The sequence below is a fragment of the Ylistrum balloti genome, unplaced genomic scaffold, assembly GCF_031769215.1.
Source record: "Ylistrum balloti isolate Yb309-2 unplaced genomic scaffold, AGI_CSIRO_Ybal_v1 Utg371392, whole genome shotgun sequence".
NCBI lineage: Eukaryota > Metazoa > Mollusca > Bivalvia > Pectinida > Pectinidae > Ylistrum > Ylistrum balloti.
This window is the reverse complement of record NW_026782733.1, coordinates 804,040-817,185: the sequence shown is the minus strand read 5'-3', so window position 1 is coordinate 817,185 and position 13,146 is coordinate 804,040. Positions and strand designations below refer to the sequence as shown.

General features: G+C 35.7%; 1 long non-coding RNA gene across 1 annotated transcript in view; it reads left to right on the top strand.

Annotated features, from left to right (window-relative positions):
* The first annotated feature begins 2,420 nt into the window (after window positions 1-2,420).
* The window catches only part of LOC132562314 (uncharacterized), a 491,282-nt gene continuing 480,556 nt past the window's right edge, over window positions 2,421-13,146 (top strand). The window contains exons 1-2 of the long non-coding RNA XR_009554754.1: window positions 2,421-2,553; window positions 7,450-8,993. This is a non-coding gene — a long non-coding RNA (uncharacterized LOC132562314). The remainder of the gene's footprint in view (window positions 2,554-7,449; window positions 8,994-13,146) is intronic.

Genomic DNA, 13,146 nt, shown 5'->3' with positions numbered 1-13,146 from the left:
TTCAACACAAAGAGATAGATATTCACATGCAAAACAAATAATACGGGATTAAACCAATAGAGCTTTAAGTGTAATGGTGTTATGAAGTTAAAGTCTATTCAGAACACGTGTACATACTAAATAGGTCATTTCTGCCTTCAAACTTTGCAAGGAAAGGACTCATTCACCATTAAAACTTCTTCCGGAGAAGTCATTTAACTCATTGTTTGGCTGTACTGTTTCTTATTCTAAATTTGTATTGATTGGTCACATTCACTTGTGGGTTTTTTCAATTCTTGCTCAAACAATTTTTACACATTGGACATTTTATCAAATGGCCTTGAATTCTGGTCAAGGTAATTTCTTATATTAATGCCTATCACGTTTCTGCACGTTAGTTTTGCTTAAGAGCATATGGCTTTCCCCGACCGCTGTGTTATTTAGATAGTATATGTAAGTGTTTTGATAGTGGTCTATTACCCTATTGTTCACTTTATGTCTAATTTTTAATGGTTTGGAACTTTTTGTCCACCATTTCTTGGCGCTAAAGACCTCTGTGTCGATGTAACGTTAAAAATATGATAATGATGATTTAGGATTTTATTTCATCAGAAGAAATCAACAAAGAAAAGTAACTGTCTTTTAAAATAGGTCAATACGATGTCAAAATTTGACAAATTAAAAAGCTTTCCATTTCAAAACATAACTGGGCGTATAAAATGTTAAGTAATTCATTGAATATATTAGCATATCAACTCCGTGTAATCTTGGATATATAGGTGTCTCATATATAACGTAATGCTTCACAGTTCTTTAGAAGACTTTTTCAGTGTGTTTGATATTCTATGAATTTGCCCACGTAAACGTTCACCTTTTGTAGCATTGCACGCCAACTGTCGACACATGGACATTGTGCGTTGCTTGAAGAGGAAGAATTCATAATCATTGCTGATAAAATCGTGGTTTACCATCCTATAAATAATTGTTTTTGGTAGGTATGTAGAGAAATATATCAACAGTAAATAAATCCGTCGGTCACTCCGTTATTAATAATAAAAAAAAACCTTGTTAAGCTTACAATACTGCTCTCAGAATGCACAACACTGTTTGAATGAAGGAGGAGGAGGTGATGTTTTGGATTGCTCTCAAAAAAAGTTAATAAACCTACCTGATGCATACCTTAGTGTGTTTACGTCACGTGAGAAGCACATAGGTATTGTATACATGTATCTGTACACTATTCTGTTGCATGGTAACATTCCTTCCATATCAACCCGTCATTTAATGCTATAAACATTCATTACATGGCATATCCTTACGTAAGCATTACAACGAGAAACAATGGCTTCCTTCCAGACAATTAATTTTTTGTACGGAACAAATAAATTGATAAGTCATCGGAGCAATCTGTTCCAGAAACGATCAAATTTATAATTTTACTTAATTAATAATGTTTATCATAGCAAAGCTTATAATTTTTTAAGAGTTTGAAATATTTTTATCCCCACTTTCGCTTTTTGATTCTGGCACAGAAAAAAAGACATGATACTTTTGAAAGAAATGAACAAGTGATATTAATTATAATATGCCCTTTCGAATGAATACGCGCAAGGGCTCCCAATGTCGGAGGGAAATGAAGTTTTCTAACGAACTCACAATTGTTTTGGTGGACGGCGTTAAATAAATACCGGAATAACGTAATATTTGAGGACATATTTCGTGATATTTTGAGGTGTCTTAACATGCAGTAGTTTACAGACAAAGTTGAAAATAATTTGCGATGAAAACAACGAAAATGGTATTCTTTCAGTGGAATCTTTGCTTCTGCTAAATTTTCTATCTATCTCTCTTTCAAAATATCAGCACGTATAGGACCAATAAAGGCCAAACAGACCAGTGATTGCAAGTTAAACCATAACCGCAGCCCTCCTGAATTCATACACTTAAAGTTGATTGCTCGAACTTTAATTTGTTTCAAACATGAGATCTAGGTTTCTTGTCATCGGTCAGATCAGGAGATCGATTGTTCGAATGGGAGTCGTCAGATTGCAATTTTAAGGGGGAAATGTGATAATGCGGAGAGTTAAACAAATTGATGGGCACTTGATGAGCAGAAAGTTTTGTTGAAGATGATAACAGCGAACAGTAAAACAGCTGGACAGGTTAACTCTGAAACAAGTACAATTCACATGGGTGTTTGGAGTTTTGACGATTAGGCGATTGAACGAAAATAGTTCATTATTCATGGGTTAATAATCAGGAAGCTATGTTAAACCGTATGTTACAGATCTGTCATCCTCTAAGTTATGTTGGTGTAATCTTTCTGGCCTCCGATATGTAAATGAGGCATATCTCGTGATCCTCTACAGGTGCAGGTGCCAAGAAAATCACATGTGGCTGTAAATATAGTCAGTCTCCTTTGTAGTATGCCAGATACTGCCATGTGCCACAGTATGATGAAATGGAGATAACAAATATCATAGGAAGATTTCTCAAGATGAAGTCAATAACCTACTCTGAAGGTTAGAACATCCATAAAAATAAGAAGAATTGATTTAACTACTTGTTCGCCAGGTAATGTTTTAAGCGATATATTTAATAGCAATATAATACACATGTCAGTTTCTATCCCTGGTGTGTTATCAACGGGAGCATATCTATTTGCTGTATATCACTGGAGATTCCGCTTCTGCAGTGCACTAAGCAACATCGTCGTATTGCAGACTGACTGTTTTCTTACATAAATTTTGTGTGCAGATATCGATACACAGCAGCTGTCATTTCCAGGTCATTTCGTAATAACATAGTGTATCATAGAACTATGATATTGCATTTGTTATACAATGTATATGTAGTATTGATATATGCGATATTAAGATGTTAGTATATAAAGATTACAATTAAATCGACAAGAAAAATTTATCGTTATTGATCATCTAACCATATAAGTTTCATAGTACTGAATTAGTGATGCATAATTTATTAGGAGTTTTACGGTAATGGACAGTACAGTGGCAAGTTCAAATGGTGACTCCTCAACTTTAAGTTAACTTTTATTGTGGCTTATCTCACATGCTTACCTTCATTAGTATTCAAGAAACTTATCTAATTATCGCTACAGTCAGCATTGGGTTATTTAAGAATAATCGGAAGCTTATTTTATACTGGGTTTCCTCGTCATTCCCATTACTGTAGGTTAAACAGGTGATATGGATTCTTCGAGTATAATGAGATACTTCACATGGCTTTCCTGCAGCAATGTGGTGTATAGTTCCTGTATTGTATAATTTGCCTTTAAGTTCAGAGACCATGTTAGGCAGTCCTTAATCGTAACATTCTACTTATGTTCTGTTTTCAATTTTCTTCAAAACCAAAATTGTCAATGTTTGAACAACGTATGATAATTTATCCTTTCAAAAAATGGTATCTTTTATTGCCACACGTGCCAATGAGTCATGTCTGTCTTCAAAGATCAAACGGATCCAGATCATTTGTACATTTTCAACAGTAAACAAGGCACCTGCTGATATCGGCGTTATTATTCAAATATCGATGTCAGACCAAAAACACAAAAAACTTATTTTTATTGGTTAAAAATCACAATGCTTAATATTGTACATTTTAAGTCAATGTACGTCATTCAGTTAACACTGAATTCACGATTGGAATCTGATTAAACAAATATTCAAGCGTTCGCTTTGGGTTTGTCAGAAGATTACATAATGAAATGTCCTTGAATAATATGGCTACTCCTTTTATAGCAGACCAAAACACAAGCCCTGCAATAGATATCCTGTCAAGTATTTTACATTTTGAACATCTGGAAATGGCATTATCGATTTATATGAGATAATGACCTTTTTGTGAGTTGTAATCCTGTACTATTATTAGTTCCAAACGAAATCACAGCGGACATGAAAGTAGCTGTCAAAATCAGCTGTAAATTTACTGAAACTGTTAATCGGTTGTGGTGTCACACCGAGATCGAAACAATGTAAACTCTCGTAATAAAATAGCTAATTACAAGGAAGTAAAAAGAAATAAGAGATCTAGAAAAAAAACCCGGATATTACATGAGGAAAATGTTTGTCCGCAGTATTTGTTCATATTTCTGTTTGGAAATCGAGCGATTCTGTCGCAGCACATTTACTAGACAGCACACCTACTTTCGTGTTGGTGAATTCATGGCTATGCGCTAAAGTACCGAGTTTTCAACAGTATTTTCTTCCATAATACACGACCTTGAGTTTAGAAAAACTCAATCTGAATTGACTAGACCATTGAAGTACGTGACGATTAAACAAGAGAAATTGATTGCATTTTTGTGGAAGTTTTATAAATAAAAACAAAGCATTGTGGTTCTTTTGGTTGATCCTTTGTGTCTGTCAAAAGTTGTTGAAATTCCTTTCAGTATCAGGTAGAAATGGCCATATTTGAAGTAGCTGTACCTGAATGTACTAAATATATAGAGGTAATGAAAAAAACAATTCCCTTGTACTGGCGAAGGAAGCTTTATGAAGCTATATATGTGTAAGATAAAACCTCAAGTGGGTAGATTCAGATTCAGTTTATTGAGGTAAATCAGTGAGTTTTAGCCAATTCCGTTCTAGATTCTCCTTTGGTGAAAGATCGTCAGCTCATGGGTATATGACTAATATAGGGACACCTTTATATACATAAAATCTAAATTCCATGATCATATTGTAACAGAATTTAAAAGTCCAAATCATTGTTATAACTGAGGTATCAATGAAAATTTCTAGACAGTCGAAAAGGATTTTTGATGCAGTTCATTCATCGTTAGGCTCTACAATAAGTAGTTCTAATTTTGTATTGAAATGTGTAATTACTTGTGTGTCTGTTGTAAAATACTGAGACACTACAGAATTAATGGAAACTGGATTTTGAAGATTTATAAAGGTTTTTTGGACCAATTTTAGTACCGGCTCTTCGGCGAGTTTCTTCTACTAGAACATATGTCTTTCTACTACTAGATCCTGTACATCCTGAGAAACCGGTTTATTCACGTCTACAGCAAACAACGACACAAAAATATAGGGCTCGGAACCCGTACTAAATTGTGTACTATATTTTTTCTCTCTGCTAATTGAGCTTTCATAGCTGATTAAAGGTCTTTACTTGTAGCAGTCTGTCTATTGATGACACAAGTAATATGATAGATGTCATGTTTCTTCACACTGAGGAGAAATGGAGCCTTTTCCATTTTCCAACGGGGTCCATTTTCTCCACGTTACACTTGTCGCTCAACTAAGAAGGCATTCAATAAGCGAGAGAACCTAGCCTCCTCTCCGGCCTGTCAGCATCCGTTCCGCTTCTTTTTACCACCAGTGATATTGTTTTGTTTTCCAAATGTAATATGCCAAGAATATCAAGCGAACGCTTAACCCATTAATTTTCACTTATCGATTATAGTTGATGTTGGATATAATAATATACACCTAACTAAACTTATGGGCATGAGCCGAGCCCAGGGGATACATGGTAAGCATGCAAAGACTTGGAATTATGGCTTGTTCGTGCATGCTTTTACTAACAATTTACATACCGACTTCCACGTGCACCGACCTTAACATAAATTCAGCGAAACCTAGTGGTAATATACATATTTGTTAGCTTTACATATTCTCCGATATTAGTTAAACGATAATATTTCATATATTTTCTTGAAACTTTTGCACAAGAGTATTATATTCAAATTTTGTATTTGTATTTCTGGATATTTGGCATTATGATCACACATGCCTAACAGATCCAGCGGAGGAATACGTCCTCTGATCACACATGACTAACAGATCCAGCGGAGGAATACGTCTTCTGATCACACATGACTGACAGGTCCACCGGAGGAATACGTTCTTTGATTACACACGACTGACAGGTCCAACAGAGGAAAACGTCCTCTGATCACACATAACTTACAGGTCCAACGGAGGAATACGTTCTTTGATTACACACGACTGACAGGTCCAGCGGAGGAATACGTCCTCTGATCACACATAACTTACAGGTCCAGCGGAGGAATACGTTCTTTGATTACACACGACTGACAGGTCCAGCGGAGGAATACGTCCTCTGATCACACATAACTTACAGGTCCTGCGGAGGAATACGTTCTTTGATTACACACGACTGACAGGTCCAACAGAGGAAAACGTCCTCTGATCACACATAACTTACAGGTCCAGCGGAGGAATACGTTCTTTGATTACACACGACTGACAGGTCCAGCGGAGGAATACGTCCTCTGATCACACACGATCGACAGGTCCAGCGGAGGAATACGTTCTTTGATTACACACGACTAACAGGTCCAGCGGAAAAATACGTCTTCTGATCACACACGACTAACAGGTACAGTGGAGGAATACGTCCTCTGATCACACACAACGAACTGGCCCAGCGAAGGAAACGTCCTCTGATCACGCATGACTAACAAGTCCAGCGTATGAATACTTCGATTTAAAGCGATCTCAGTGGACCTTTTCGCACAATTATATTTGAAATAATGTCGATGTTAGCAGAAGGCCTTTTTACAGTAACGGATTTAAAACACACTTTGAGGCACTAATTAACATATTTATGAAGTTTCGGTGACGTGCCTTAAAGACGATACCACCTAGAATCACGAACTCGTTCTCCGAGCGTGCATTACAAATTAAATTAATCCATCCTTTGGGAAAGTAATAAACAAAAAACCAAAAGAATTGTTAATTTTTTCATGACGCTTACATATACCCTATTACTTGTAAGTACCCAGTTTTTATACTCTGGAATCTAGCAACACAAGAAGGTTGATACGGATATATAAGTATTCTATTAGTTCAAACACTCCTCCAGTGTTTGATAATCGTTTCATTACCGATGTCAAGTTCTAATATCTTCTGACCATTTAAAAATGAAATACTAATGATTCAATAACGATAAACATGACAATTTTCACTCTTTCCCTGTCTTAGTTATAAAATGTATAGAAGAAAAACAGTTGAACAGCACGTTTTAATACCAATCCATAATTCGATAACGTAGAGTCAATTATTGAACAAAAACTGTATCACACAGCTGTTTTATTATACAAGGACTCGTCAGTGATTCTAAGGACCTATTTTTTAAGCCTGAGAGGCGACTGAAAAAAATCAATGACCGAATTAAATGTCAAAATGCATATATTAAGGTTCGCTAACCCTACCATTCAATATAATTTCTATATACATGTGTATCTGATAATTTCAGTAAAACGTCAAGTACATGTGTAAATTCTGTACCATACTATTCGAATGAATATTATGCAAATGACACACAAGTGAATAACATCTTTCCATACAGATTCAGAATTAGAGACGAATAATAAATTTGGATTAAAACGGCATCATACAGATTTTATATCCATTTAGGACTGCGTAAAAATTGCATCGTCAGATAATGTTCTATGATTTTTTCGTATTATTTCAGCTGGAAGCTTTCTGGAGAGCTTTTAACTGATTAAAGGATTCTATTTCACTCTGAGAAAATAGGACATTGCGAAGAAGGAAACAGAAAAAATAATGTCAGGAAAAATGGGGATATCGTCAATAGAAAATAAACACAAGTGTTACAACAAGTGTAAAAATACCATCTCGTTCGCTTTGACGTTAGAGTTGAAGACATCACAGCGCCAATTTGATGCCGCATGCTCCTTATGCCGTTTAGTGTATTGGTCTTGGGAGTAATGAAGAGGTGGATTTGAAGAGATATTAAATCATCACTGATGACGAATCGCTAGTTATTGACACGCATCCGACAGACATGGGGACGATAAACTAAAAGATAAACATCAAAACGGAACACAAAATCGATTAAAACATGAGAGTTTGGGATTATTACGTCTCATGTCGTAACTACACGTATATTTTCAACAACTTCAATACCAAGTCCTATATTTCAGTTAGCTACAGCTGAGGTTAAGATATCCAATCCGGAGCTTATAACTGTTCTCGATTAGGTGATTTTTTGTGAGTCCGTCCTCTCTTGAGATCTGAGATGGAAGTATCAGAAAACGGGGATTACATGTATTAGTCGATACATAACTCCATGACCAGACAGTCCACGCATGACAGCCTAAATCAGAAAGGTTCCTAAACTGCAATTTTGGCGAATTGCCTTGAGTGGATACCCAATGAATGGGTTCAAGGAGATCATTTATGACTAATGATGAAATAGTGTCATTCAGTTAATGTCGTAGTGGACTACGGTTGACCGAAGATCCTACAGTATCGAGATGTAGAAAAAACCCCAATGATGTGTTCTTAGAGAACAGGGGCATCAGGAGAGCACCATAGTCGCTGCTTGATGACCAGACTGTGGTGTGCAGATTTAAGTATATTAACGCCGTTGTCATTATAACTAAGACATATAGAACATTCTCGATGAGATGTTGCGGTATACTTCAGATTGTCGACGCTCAAATGTGGGACTGTGTCTGTGAAATCTCAACATTATCTGCATTGTCACTACTGATATTCTCAAACGTATATTCTGAAGAGGAGCTTCATCATATTGGGAGTAGTCATCGTTTGTATCCGGTCTTAGTCATTTTTAGATGCTGTGTATAACACCTTTTGCAAATCTTGCTATCGGTTATCACTAATAACCCGTCTTCTCTGAGCTAAGATTTTAGCCACCTACCATACTGTGAATCAAGACTCCTCGGCAATTTTAGGGTTTCGTCATTATCTTTGAACCTTGTAAGGCAACTTGAAATGATGCGCTTGTCATTCATTTCATGCAATTACTTAATTGCTCTGAATAATGATACAAGATTTTACTTGATGATATCACTCATTTGACTGATATATATTTTTATACATCTCACAACTGAATGTAGAACTGCATAATTCATTTACATACTATAATGTACAGGAATTAGATGAAACAAGTCCACTACACTCTGTTGATGATCAGGCATGTCCTGAAGATAACTATTTTGTCCTTTCAACAACTACCTATAGACTCGATATGTAGGCTCTGTTCATTTTAATACATACAAGTAAATGACATTTGTTAAATAATAAAATCTTAAATTAGAGTGATTTTTTTTGTAAACACTTGCCTTGTCAAAATACTGTTTATTAGATAATTGTACTTCTCTTCCTTGTAATTTCATGAAATAATATAGTAACTTTGGTCGAACCTTTAAATGGCAATTTTACCGGTTCTCAAACTTTCTGAAATTTTCACTGTATATACTTCAGGTAATGGGCCAAATAATTTGATAAAATTATTGGTGCACTGAAAACGGATTTTTTTCTTTGAGATTCTGTTGAAAAAAGTTTTTCAAGTTCGAGATTGTTAATTTTTATTGATTAACAATATTTTTTTTGACTTGAGAACTTGTAGCAGAATTTATTTATTCAAAGCTGCCATTCTATGACTATGTTTAACATTAGTTTAACATTTTTTTAGGAAATACTGACCGCTGTCGAACCCCACCAAATCGACTAAAATTGAAATATTAATATTTTGGCTTTTAAATGACACTTTACCGGTTCTCGATTTTCCTGAAATTTTCACCAACTGTTCTTGTCATAAAGGGTCAAATAATATATAACGGAAAGTACAGGCTTCAGGTCAAAACATGTCAAAAATCATAGCTTTTCAATTTTGGAGCTGCATTATTATTTTTATTTTGTAATATTTTGATACATATTTACCACCATATTGTCAAACTGATCCTTCCTAATCAAACAGGATATCATTTAGTGATGTACACTGTGGTTTTAATAATTTTTCAGGTGGAAAACTGAACCCTGCCATACTCCCATGATCACGAAACTAAATGGGTCATAGCACAGGCCCTATGGACCTTTTTGAATTTCTAAATCCTATTTCATGGGAAGTCATTTAAGATGCTACAAATATCATCCACTTTTATTCAATTTGGTACTTGGGCAAAATTCCATTGTTCCTGAAGGATTTCCTTTGTCAGTTACGATAACTTTATTTCCTTCCACATTGAAAAAATCCGAAACGTACCTCCCTTAAGTGAAACGAATGTTTTGTTACCCAATTAAATCTGTTCCCACAGAATAAGTGGTGTATCATTGTGGTAGAAAAAAACGTAACCTGGTTTCTAGCCTTCCCAGTTTTTGTATAGCCAGCGAATGTTTACATGTCGATGGAAGACACAAAACGTCAACGTTTGCATGCGAGAAATCTTCACCCTATTTATGGTAGAATTTGTGGATAGCGTTTTTTTATTCTTTGTTACGTAAACATTTCAGAAAGTATTAATCGTCATGGCGGGCAATTGTTCTCTCAGATAGAGAAATAAAAGTCAATACAGTTTATTGAAAAATAAAACTGTACTTCAAGTCTAGAAATTATGATGAAATATCAACTTCATTAACGTCCTTAGAAGTTCCATCTATCAAGCCCCTATTCGTCTGAAATATATCGTGTAAATACATTTCAGAGAGATAAAAAGTCATGATATTCAGTATTTCAAGTTTACCAATATTACAAAACTAATTCTTTGGCCATGCGGCGCTTAATACCGCGTGACAAAGGAATTATGAACATTATGATGTAATCTCCCATTGAGATTCCGAAGCCGAGAACAAAAATCAGTCCTAACGACAAAATACCCCATCTATCATCGTGTAGCTCGAAATGGTTGGTATATGATTAAGTTAATTTCAACTGTCAAGGCGAGTAACTGGAATCACACACTGTGCGCGAAATCCATCATCATTAAGGGAAGTTATTTTGTTCTTCGGAATACATAACGGTACTTTATATGTGTTATAAAGATGACTACAGAGTATGAGTTTTTGGTTTACTTACCGTACATTTAATATATGAAATAGACATATGTTATCATTCTACCAACATAAAACACGATCGATACATTTTTGAGCCTCAAAGCGTGGGACTACCCCCTCCCCATCCTCCAGTGCCCCAATTCCCCCATGCTGCCAGCCCAATGCGCCCAGTTGTTGGGGATATATATTACTGACCTTATAGTTAAAGCTGCCGTTCGCTGCTGATATTTTTAGAACAGTTAGATATTGTCCATTATCGAAACAGGAAAACATAATCAAAATCCAAACTCAAATTAAGTAACTCTAGAGAAAATTTAAACAAAGAAATATTTACGAGAAGACTCCCCAAATAAGCTCAGTAAGAATAAGCCCAAGTGTTCCAGAAGAGTAAATATCTTCGACTACACCCACCTGGAAACTGTCAATATGAGTAAGTAATGTGATGTTCCCAAAACAACGAGACTAACAAGTATACTAACGGCCATCAAACACGTTTCACTTCATATCGCATTAAAGATTGGAATAAAATATTTTCCATTGAAAAAAACGCGACGACTTTAAAACTACTCAAGCAGTTTTACCAACCTGCATCTCTCGAAACCCTGTGTTGTGAGTTTGTCATTTGTAGACATCCTTCAAGAAAGTCGAGACATTGAGACCAGGTAAGGGCCCTTGAATATCAAAATCAGCTGAGACATAGGAGCATCACATTTTGGGAATATTTTGTTATTATGAGGTGTCTAGCGATCTTTCCGCTTCTAAATTGTCACAAATAAAAATGGGATCGGGCTAACTCCAACATCAACACAAATGGTTCCTTTCGCAGATACTGTGGATAATTAAAATGGCCAGATACTCTAACATACTATAGATGGAATATCACCTCTAGTAATTGCCCTTTGTGACATCAGGCGTAGATGCCTGGTACATGGCTCGACGGATCCTACCAGTGATGGTCTGGTTTCACAGAAAGCTAAGATGCGGTACTGTCTGAACAAACATGGTTGTGTATTTTGGCTAGACATTTTACCCTAATTGATCAGGGTGGAATGTGGCTTACCGCATTTTTTGGACAAAATGGTAAGTATTAGCATTGAACTGCTTTAATTGACATTCATGGATAATATGAACGCCAAACGGATACAGGCAAATTAAGCATGGACGCGCTTTATTTAATTTGCTCATATCATGTTGGCATTTATACGCCTATGAATGCCAACTGAAAGAAACAGATGTAGTCAAATGAAATTATTGCATTCCTCACGTCATGGATATTTCTTCTGGGTAGTCAATATATATTATACATAAAATTGTCCTACATTTAGAAAAATAAGGGAACTAAATCATCAAAACATTATATGTTAGCTTTTATACATGTCTTGCTGTAGTTTTTATTGCAATATAGACAAAAAAGTCTAACTGTAGCCTTAATATAAAGTCATTAATTTCAAAATGAGACAAACGTATTACTGACATATCAACTTGTCTAGATTTAGAATTCAACGTATGGCATTCAGTTTTTTTCCCTATTTCTCATTTTCTTGTGTGTATTTTTATGTATCTAATTTAACCCTTGCTCTCCGCTGTATGTTAGTGGGATCTGCTGTTGAGAATACTGGATCAAAAGTTTAGGGGAAATGGTTCCGTTACGCAAGAAATAAATAAGGACTACTTGTCTTAAAACGAGTGATGTCGATACCCTAGAAGTGCCTGGTACATATTATACATCAAGACACAAGTTATGGCTGCAGTGGTGTTGAAAGCCATTACGAAGATTTTGGTCGATGAAGCAGGAACTTTTACAGATATTACATTATATCATCACCATTCCAATATGACATGTATCCAGCGTGCTTAAATTATTCATGAACACCATTGGCAAATGATTTTGTCAGGGAGAGGGGAGGAGGAGGGGGGCGGAAATTGAACATCTTAGAAATAGTAACAGAAAAGATCTCATGATACATAACATTAAAAATCACATGGATTGTTATAACGGTTTTCTAGGCCGTACTGTCACCGCCGTAATATGTCAGGCGCGTGCAACAATTCTCAACGAATGATAATCATATAGAACATTCCAGTGGTACATAAGACCTGGCACGTGTCACCAATATCTTTCTGGTTAGTTACAGTTTTGTGGTCAACTGTAGACCAATTATCCTTTGGTACATTAAAAACAGACTAAGAAATTCGAATTATTGGCGAATTGATCATTACACACAGGAAAAGATGCGGCTTTTTAAGTTGAGCTGTTGCAAATATATCTAACAGAAAAATAGAAAGATCAAACTGTTGGAATTTGCGTGCTCCAAACAGCTCATGTCATGTTGGGGTTCACAGATAACGG